Source organism: Vicia villosa, linkage group LG1 (genome assembly GCF_029867415.1).
Source record: "Vicia villosa cultivar HV-30 ecotype Madison, WI linkage group LG1, Vvil1.0, whole genome shotgun sequence".
In the NCBI taxonomy this organism is placed as follows: Eukaryota; Viridiplantae; Streptophyta; class Magnoliopsida; order Fabales; family Fabaceae; genus Vicia; species Vicia villosa.
This window is the reverse complement of record NC_081180.1, coordinates 213,182,989-213,194,225: the sequence shown is the minus strand read 5'-3', so window position 1 is coordinate 213,194,225 and position 11,237 is coordinate 213,182,989.

Sequence of the window (11,237 nt, the reverse complement as noted above, 5' to 3'; positions counted from 1 at the left end):
AATATCTCCTTCTATAATAAAGAGTCACAAAGTTTTTGTCAATCTTGTTGCCTTGGAAAATCACGTAGATTATTTGCACCATTGTCTACTACTAGGTACACTACTTTGTTTGAACTTGTAAATACTGGTCTGTGGGGGCCATCTCCTGCACCATCCCATAATGGATACTCGTACTACATTGCTTTTGTAGATGCACTTTTCACGTATACTTGGAAATATATGCTCAAGAACAAGAGTGATGATGCATTCAAGCTATTTCAAAGTTATGTATCAACTCAATTTTGCACCAAAATCAAGGCAATTCAATTAGATTTACTAAGTTACTTAATGAGAAAGGCATTGTGCATAGACTCACCTGTCCACACACTTCTAATTAGAATGGAGTTGTAGAGAGAAAGCACAGAAAAAGTATCGAGATGGGACTCACTATCATTGCATATGCCTCAATGCCCATGGGACCATAGCTTCACCACTGCAGTCTATTTGATCAATAGACTTCCGACCAATGCTCTAACAAACTACATATCACCCTATTAAGCACTACTTCACAAACAACCAAATTATGCTTCTATCAAAGTGTTTGGTTGTGTATCCTTCCCTCATCTCAAGCCATGCAATCACCACAAGCCGCAGTTCAGGAGTTCTAAATTCATATACTTGGGAGTTTCACCAACACACAAGGGCCACATATGTCGCAACTATGATGGCAGAGTTTATATTTAAAAGGATGTGGTATTCAATGAACTAGAATTTCCTTGGAAATCCAAACCTGTACAACAAGACCACAATTTAATTCATACTACCCCTATATTGCAGATATTTAACCCTCAACCCATCAGTGGTAATTTGCAGGGTCAAACTTCAAGTGAGTCTATCCTTACTAACCACACTGAACACAAAGAATCACCTGACGATCATACTTCATCTGAACAACATCATCCCTCATCACAGTTATTACCTGATAAATATACAAAGGTATCAACTTCTGTACCTGACACCATGCAAATAAAATACTAGAACACACAAGTGATTCAACTGTAGTACCTGACACATTTCAAATTGATCAGGTCATATATACTCCTCACAATATATCATCCTCACCTATGATGCCGTCTGAGTCAGTTGATAACTTAAGTCCTAAGGAACCATATATATGCCACCTTCTTTAAGTCTCTAGTTAACTTAAGGCCTAAGGAACCTCAATCCACATCAACATTCTCATGTGATTAGCCACAATTGTCCAACACTACAAACTTAATCTCAATCTCATTTCACACTCAACTAAACCATGCTCCTCTAGTCACCAACAATCATCCAATGCTCGCTAGAGCCAAGACAAGAAAATTTAAGCGAAGGTGTTTCTAGTGCATAGTGAACCCTCCACTACAAAACAAGCATTGGCTCAACCTGGATGGTTCAATACCATGAAAGATGAATATGATTCTTTAATCAGAAACGGAACACGGTGTCTCACAACTCTACCACCCCACGGAAAAATAATAGGGTGCAAATGGGTGTTCAAGGTTAATGAAAACTCAGATGGAAGAATAAACAAATATAAATCTAGACTTGTGGCTAAGGGCTTTCATCAGCAACATGGATTTGACTTCCATGAAACTTACTATCTTGTAGTCAAACCAACAACAATTCGAATCATCTTGATCTTAGCACTCACTCATAAATGGGAAGTTCAACAGGTTCACATCAACAATGCATTCCCTAATGGATACTTAGAAGAAGAAATTTACATATAACAACCTCCAGCTTTCTCCACCTCAGACCCTACCATGGTGTGCAAATTGAGAAAAGCTATCTATGGCCTGAAACAGGCGCCACGAGCTTAGTATGAGAAACTCCATCAAACATTACTTCACTATGGTTTCACTTCAAGAAAATGTGATCACTCATTGTTCATCTACAATCATAATCATGTTACATTCTATGACCTAATATATATTGATGATATACTCATAAGAGGTTCATCACCTACTATTTTACACAATCTAATCTCCAAACTGAATGACAAGTTTTCCCTTAAAAGGCTTGGTATTCCTTAATACTTTATATGAATTGAAGTTCAATATCAAGTTAATGGCTCGATGGTGCTAACTCGAACCAAATATACCAAAGATCTCTTAACCAAAGTAAACATCGATGAAGCAAATGGAGTAAATACACCTATGTTTAGCTCATGTAAACTAAGCAAGCATGGTGAAGACAAACTCTCGGATGGTTGGAGTTCTATAATATGTAACTTTTACAAGACCCGATATTGCCTTTTGTGTAACCAAGGTGTGTCAATTCATGGAGGATCTGTTAGAATCACACTAGAGTGTTGTGAAGCGCATGGTGCACTATCTGAGTGGCACGACTACTCATGGACTCATCTTAACATTGGCCAATATTCAATAGAAATTCTCCCTAGAGCTTATAGTGACTATGACTGGGCAAATGATCCAGATGATAGGTGTTCCACGCTTGGTTCATGTGTCTACCTTGGATTGGATCAAACCTTGTTGCTTTAATCTCTAAGAAGTTGTCTCTAGTTGCACGCTCCAACACTGAAGCAGAATACGGGTCGCTTGCTCATACCACCTCTGAGTTGTTGTGCATCGAATCATTACTCAATGAACTAAAAGTTAGCTGCCTTCAATCTACATTTTTATGTGACAACCTCAGTGCTGTAATTTTGTCACATAACCCTATTCTCCATGCACGCACAAAGCATATTGAGTTGGACATCCATTTTTTTCGCGAACGAGTGGTATCACAATGTCTACATATTCAACATGTATCAACACATGCTCAATTGCTGACATCTTCACAAAACCGCTTCCTACAAATATCTTCTCAACCTTTTGTGACAAACTTAAAGTCGTCTCTTTCAAACCTCCTTGAGCTTGAGGGGGTGTATTAGAGTTCTAGTATTGAGACGTTATGCAAGTTAGGTATGGTATGTAAAGTTAGTTACACTAGCTAAATTTAGTTAAATGAGCTTTAGAATGTAACTAACATTGTGGAAGCATCTACCATATATATAAGCACATGGATGTACAAACTAAGGCATGATGATAATAATACATGAATTCATGATAGCAAGAAGATCTTGCATCACTCATATCTATCTCTCACTCTCTTCATCCTCACCATAGAATCATCTTCATTATGAGATCTTTGTGATCAAACCGTCTTTAATAGACTTAATCAACATATCTGATCGGTCACCATTTCTACTTAATTTCGTCATAAATTCGGCATAAGATCGTCATACTTGGTAACACTTTGCGGTTGTTTTCAAGAGTTTTTCGTTGATTCCTTTAATATTAGTTAATTGATTGCATTATGTTTTTGTGCCCTTTATCATGTCTTTTTAGATGCTTTTGATCTCTCTACTCGGTGGTTGTAGGTTAATTCTGGATCAGATGGAAATTGCACAAGTGTTGGTGTAAAAGAAGCTGAAAATCGTGACAGGCGTGTAGTATTTTGATCATAACTGGAGCTTCGTAACTCGGAATGACGCGGTTCCGGTGGCAAAATTTCGCTAACGAAAAGGGCTACAACTTTGATGTTGAAGTCAAAGCCAAAAGAGGCAGGGTCGGACACGGTCAGACCGTGTTAAGTGACACGGCCGTGTCCGACCTGCTGAAGAATTCTCCCCAAAAGTGGCAGAAGCTGACACGGTCAGCCCGTGTCAAGTGACACGGCCGTGTCAGCCTGTGCGGACAGAATTTCTGATTTTCTATGTTTTTACAATTTTAAAGTTCCGGGGGCAATTTGGGTATTCCGGCTGAGATCTGAAAACCTAGAGGGATTAAAAGAGGATTGAGAGACAAGGAGAAGACACTTTTTGATCGTACGAAAGAATTCCAGAAGAGAGCAAGATAGCGTTATCAAGGTTGTGGAAGACGAAGAGATTCAACGGTGGAAACCATTGAAGATCAGAGTTCTCCTAATCTTTTGTAAATGTCTAAACTTTCTGATTTTGGTTTCTTGAATATTATGAGAGGCTAAACCCCCCCAATGCCAGGGGGTGTCCCTGATTTGAATTGTAATGACTTTTGAATTCCGTATTTCTTTAATCAAGTATTAGTTTTATGCAATTTGATTGTTTAATGTTTTTATGCCTTCTTTGTCGGAAAAACAAAGATTGATCTACGGTTAACAATTTGTAGGACTACGGTTGTTAAGGTTTTTAAACAATTTGATCTAGTAGTTATCACCTAGGACTAGGGATACCGAAAGGTTATTTGAACATTCTTGATTATTTACATCTTTGGTTTGCAAACCTTTGTTCCTAAGGACTTAGGCAATAGGATTGCAAACCAAAAGGCTTTCCACTAAGGACTTAGGGAAACACCCTTAAGAACAAATAGTTGCAGTCTATGAACTTGTTGAAGAGATCTTTTTACAGAGTCATTATAAGGAAGATCAAACACCGACCCTGGCATTACCTCAAATTACATCTAAAAAGTCAAACTTTAATTTCAACTTATTTTTATTATTTCTTTTATTTAAATTTACTTATTGCATTATAACAAAACACCTATTTGCTCTTTTGTTTAATTGACTTAAATAACTTGTGTTTCCTACGCAATCCTCGTGATCGATACTTGGGGTAAAACCCATTATTACTACATCGGTGAAAATAGTACACTTGCTATTTTTTCGATCAAGTTTTTGGCGCCGTTGCCGGGGATTGCCAAAATATAAGTTATTATTCAGTCAATTAAAATTTTATTGCTCTGCAATTAAAATTTTATTTCTTTTGCAAAAATTTGATTTTTATTTACTTATTTATTTTTATTGTTTACTCCCAACTAATAACTGTCTAATCTTGTATGCGAGGTAAATCCTCAGCTGAACTTCTTTTTGACGCAGAACCCGAAAGATTATTGCGAGCACGACTCCGAGAAGTTAAGCGGAAAAGACTGGCATCGAAAGAAGAATCACCTGTAGTTTCAGAATCAAAAGACGAAGAAGTAATATCTATTCAGTCCGAGCAGTCAGATTCTGAGCCTGAAACTATGGCAGTTGATCCACCTCCTCCAGAGAGACTTTTGGGTGATTATGGAAGGGCCAATGCACCGCTTGGAAGAATGACCATAGTAAATCAACCGGTTAACGTGGCACACTTCCAACTACATCCTTCTACTATCCGTCAGCTAGAGAGCAGACCCTTTGCTGGAAGAATCAATGAAGATGCAAATAAGCATTTACAGAGATTCCTCACCACAACAACATCATTAAAAATAGAAGGCCATTCTGAAGAAGCCAAGAGACTTGTGATGTTCCCATTTACTTTATCCGAAGATGCAGAAGAATGGTTTTACTCACTTCCAGCTGGAAGCATCACAACATGGCAATAGATGGAAACCGCCTTCTTGAATGAGTATTTCCCTGCTTCAGTCTTCATTCGAAAAAGATATGATATCGTGAATTTTAAGCAAAAAGAAGGGGAATCGCTGGGAGATGCATATAAAAGGTTCAAGAGGTGTTTGGTTGCTTGTCCTACTCATAACATGGACCCAACCGAACAAATGCAGACTTTTGTTAATGGTCTCCGACTTAAGACTAAACAATGAGCACATTGAGTTAAGAGAATCAAGAGAATCATAGAAGCTATTGCCGCTAATGAGCACATTGAGTTATATGACCGTGCAATGAGCCAACCGGAAGGAAAAATTAATTTAAAGCTTGCAGATCAGGTTGTTAAAATGGAAGATCAGATTGCGGCTGAGGTAGAAAGAAGACTAAAGAAGATGAATATTGGAGAACAGAAAGTAGCACAGGTTGAGCCAATCACATCAGTTATGTGTGAAATATGTGGTGGACCGCATTTTGCTATGCATTGTGTGGCAACGCAGGAACAGGTTGAACAGATTCATATGTTGAGGCAGAATAATCCATACGCCAACACATATAATCCAGGATGGAAAAATCATCCTAATTTCGCATGGAAAGACCAACAAGGAAATATTCAAAAGCAGGGACCCAACCAATATCAATCTCAAGCTCAGCCACATCAATACATACCTCCACAACAACCACCATACCAGCAACAATTCCAACACCATCCACAACAGTTCCAAACTCAAGGTCAACAACAATTTCAACAACAGGTACCGAAGAAAGAAGTTTGGGAGATCGCTATTGAAAAAATGGCAGCTCAAAACTCTCAATTCCAGGAAGAAACTAGGAGCAATCTAAGGAACACCAGCGCTTCAATCAAGAATCTGGAAATTCAAATGAGTCAGATAGCACAACATCTCACTCTACAGGCACAAGGTACCCTTCCGAGCTCAATTGTGAAAAATCCTAAAAACGAAGAGAAGATTAATGCTGTTACTACAAGGAGTAAGAAAGTGGCAGAACCGGAAAAAGAAAAAGGAGGAAATAGATGATCCCTTGGTGATTGAGGTAGATTTGGAGATAAGAGAGAATGTGAAAGAGCCCGAAATTGTGATACCACCGGTTAAGCAACTTGAAGAGAAAAATAAGAAAGATGTTAAACCGGCAATCAAGCTTCCTTTTCCTTCTAGAGTGACAAAGAAGAATTCAACAGAAAAGGATTTTGAGAAGTTTGCAGCCTTGTTTAAAAAATTAGAGGTTAATTTACCTTTCTTTGAAGCACTTGAGCAAATGCCTTTGTACAAAAAGTTTATGAAGGAGGTTATCGGTAAAAAGAGGCCAATGGGGGGAGAACCAGAAATTGCAACAGAAAAGTGTAGTATAGTCTCTCCAGCAAGGAAGATCCCCATCAAGAAGAAAGACCCTGGAGCGGCAGCGATACCATGCACTATCAAGAATAGAATGTTTAAAAAGGTACTCATTGATTCGGGTTCTAGTGTGAGTTTAATGCCACTATCTATCTTTAAAAAGCTTGAATTGGGAAAGATAAGTGAAAGTGAGACAAAGTTGAAGTTCGCTGATCACACCATCAAGAAATCATATGGGATAGCTGAAGACGTACTAGTGGAGATTGGCAAGTTTGTATTCCCTGTTGACTTCCACATCATGGACATTCCTGAAGATGAAGAAACTCCTATCCTTCTTGGGAGACCATTTTTGTTGACAAGTCGTTGCAACTTTGACATTGAGAAAGGGACTCTGACAGTGAAAGCGTTTAATGAAGAATTAACCTTAAAGATGCTAGAAGTCAAGAAACAAAGTGAAGGTGTACATGATCAAGCTTCTGTTGGTATGATCGAAAGTGAGGGAGAATACAAAAGCCCTAAACATCTCCAAGAAAAAGTTTCAAGCATAGCTTCTCAGGTGGAACTAGCTCATGTTTCTATCAAAAGTCCTAAGGTCGCTATAGAAGTTAAGAAGAAAAAGAAAGAAGCAAATCAAAGTGAGAAGATGAAAGTGGATAGTAAATTGAAGAGAAAAGCAACCAGGTTTGGAGAAGTGACAAGCAACCAGATTTGGAGGAGGAAGTACCCTCCTTAATAAAGGGTAATGGACCGTCGAGCCATGCGACGTTAAACGAAGCGCTTCGTGGGAGGCAACCCACGGTTTTAATAATGCGGTTTACTTTTTGTTTTGTTTTTCAGAAAATAAAGAAAAGTGGGTCTCTCTGGTGAAAGCTAGGAAGCGGAAGCTGGAGTCGCAGTACCCTCTGTGAGTTCACCCTTGCTATCTCGAATTGAAACATTGAGGTCAATGTTTCGTTCAAGTGTGGGGGGGTTTTATTGCGTTCTGTTTTTTATTTTTTGAGTAGTTGTTTTTCCTAGTATTTCTATGCTATTATGTTTACCAAGTGTTACAGATTGATGAGATTTACCGGATGGTTGATGGAATGGTAGTAAAAGGATGAAAGATCCAACCCAAACTTGCATCCCAGGCATCCCTGGAAGTTGATTCAACCAAAAATAATTGTTGGACGCAACTTGATGACACCGGATCGAGATTGAAATTGGTACACACGAACCGAAAAAGGAGCAACATCACACGATAAGTACTATGGATCCTGTAAGCTATGCCCAACATGGTGAGAACACAAAAAAGCCAAAAATATATCATCATAAGAGAGTAGTCAGGTATGACTTTATCACTTTGAATTTGCGTACATTCTGCTCATATAACACTACATGATCACACACACTGAGGCACGTTGTTTCTGTTTCCCTCTGAGCCTTTCTAGCCTTCCCATGTTTATTTTTATCCATTGTAAACCCATTTGAGCCTGTATCCCTTGTTTGTGTTAACCACATATATTAACTCACGGCCAAAAAGAAAAAAAAACTAATTTCTTACCCTGCTCGGCATAAGTGTTGTAATGTTGTGTTATATCAGTGCAAAAATTGTAAGTTTGGGGTAGTACACCTAAAGAATGGCGAGTGCGAAAAAATGAATGAAAAAAAAGAGAAAAGAAAAATGTTGAGACATCAAAGTTCCTTAAGAAAAGGAAGAATTCGAAGAAGCACTCGCCTAAAGAAAAAGACTCATTGATTTATCACACACTTAAAGCAAAAAAAAAAGAAAAGAAAAGGAATAGAAATAAGGGTGTGGTTAAATCCAATGATGCTATAAGAAGCACGAAAACAAGAAAAACAACATGAATGTTGAGCCTATAACCCTTGTGTATCCTTTTCCTTGTTTATCTCACCGCACCTAAGCCCCGCTACATCCCAAAGACCTCAAAAAGTGTGTGTAGAGTGTTTGTGTATGAAAGTAGAGTTTACTCAAATTTAAAAGTTGGTATTGCATATCATGACTTGTGAGTGAAGTTCATTTAAACCCCGAGAGAATTGGTGAGAAATGTGAAAAAGCTTGCAGGTGAAGGAGTACTTTGACGTGGAAGTGAAGCGGAAAATCCGGTTCGCGAAACTGAAAAAATTGATCGGAAAGGTATAATTGAGTTGTGAAAAGCATTGGTTGTAATGTGGTAGCATGAATTCAGGGGTGACCTTTGTTTTGTTCTCTCATGCATCACTTGAGGACAAGCAATGAGATAAGTTTGGGGTTGTGATCGGTCACCATTTCTACTTAATTTCGTCATAAATTCGGCATAAGATCGTCATACTTGGTAACACTTTGTGGTTGTTTTCAAGAGTTTTTCGTTGATTCCTTTAATATTAGTTAATTGATTGCATTATGTTTTTGTGCCCTTTATCATGTCTTTTTAGATGCTTTTGATCTCTCTACTCGGTGGTTGTAGGTTAATTCTGGATCAGATGGAAATTGCACAAGTGTTGGTGTAAAAGAAGCTGAAAATCGTGACAGGCGTGTAGTATTTTGATCATAACTAGAGCTTCGTAACTCGGAATGACACGGTTCCGGTGGCAAAATTTCGCTAACAAAAAGGGCTACAACTTTGATGTTGAAGTCAAAGCCAAAAGAGGCAGGGTCGGACACGGTCAGAACGTGTCAAGTGACACGGCCGTGTCCGACCTGCTGAAGAATTCTCCCCAAAAGTGGCAGAAGCTGACACGGTCAGCCCGTGTCAAGTGACACGGCCGTGTCAGCCTGTGCGGACAGAATTTCTGATTTTCTATGTTTTTACAATTTTAAAGTTCCGGGGGCAATTTGGGTATTCCGGCTGAGATCTGAAAACCTAGAGGGATTAAAAGAGGATTGAGAGACAAGGAGAAGACACTTTTTGATCGTACGAAAGAATTCCAGAAGAGAGCAAGATAGCGTTATCAAGGTTGTGGAAGACGAAGAGATTCAACGGTGGAAACCATTGAAGATCAGAGTTCTCCTAATCTTTTGTAAATGTCTAAACTTTCTGATTTTGGTTTCTTGAATATTATGAGAGGCTAAACCCCCCAATGCCAGGGGGTGTCCCTGATTTGAATTGTAATGACTTTTGAATTCCGTATTTCTTTAATCAAGTATTAGTTTTATGCAATTTGATTGTTTAATGTTTTTATGCCTTCTTTGTCGGAAAAACAAAGATTGATCTACGGTTAACAATTTGTAGGACTACGGTTGTTAAGGTTTTTAAACAATTTGATCTAGTAGTTATCACCTAGGACTAGGGATACCGAAAGGTTATTTGAACATTCTTGATTATTTACATCTTTGGTTTGCAAACCTTTGTTCCTAAGGACTTAGGCAATAGGATTGCAAACCAAAAGGCTTTCCACTAAGGACTTAGGGAAACACCCTTAAGAACAAATAGTTGCAGTCTATGAACTTGTTGAAGAGATCTTTTTACAGAGTCATTATAAGGAAGATCAAACACCGACCCTGGCATTACCTCAAATTACATCTAAAAAGTCAAACTTTAATTTCAGCTTATTTTTATTATTTCTTTTATTTAAATTTACTTATTGCATTATAACAAAACACCTATTTGCTCTTTTGTTTAATTGACTTAAATAACTTGTGTTTCCTACGCAATCCTCGTGATCGATACTTGGGGTAAAACCCATTATTACTACATCGGTGAAAATAGTACACTTGCTATTTTTCCGATCAATATCTACCAATGAACAGTTGGTCTTGACTTCACAAAATATATAACTATTTCTCTAAAAGTACTTTGTCCATTAAAGAGTGACATTTTATCTCTAAACGCTTGGTCTCTTCATGAAAAATTGAATAGGATGCAATGTTGAATGCATCTTAATTGTCGCATATGAGTTTTGTAGTCTGAAAAAGTCTCCATGTTTTATCTTTAGAAGTAAACTTCCAAACCATACAACCTCTTTTTGAAGTTGTTGTCATATCTCAATATTCAACTTCCGCATTAGATAAAACACTCGTTTTTTATTTCTTGATTAGCCATGAAATCATATTTTCTTTTTGGGTGCATTAGGTAGGTGAAAACATGTGAACGGTTGGTAGTGGTATTAGCAATGTATAAAGCTCATGTTTGAGAGCTTGAGAAAGAGATAGAAAACAGAAAAGAGAATGAATGTAAAACTTTCATTATTGATTGGAATACAAGGTAGCTAACTATATATAGCAGTCCAAATGTAACTAACTCTAACTAACTTCTTCAATTTCAGTTACTTCACTTACATCAATTATTACCCCCCCCCCCCACAAGCTGAACCTTGGTAAATATTTAACAAGTTCAGCTTGGAAATAAGTGCATAGAATGGTTTTGGAAGCAATGACTTGGTGAAGAAGTCAGCCAACTGTTTATAAGAGGCAATAGGGATCAGTTTCATCACACTATTTTGAACCTTTTCTCTAACAATATGACAATCAATGTCAAGGTGTTTGATTCTCTCATGAAAAACAGGATTGGCAGAAATATGTAACGCATTTTGACTGTCATAAAA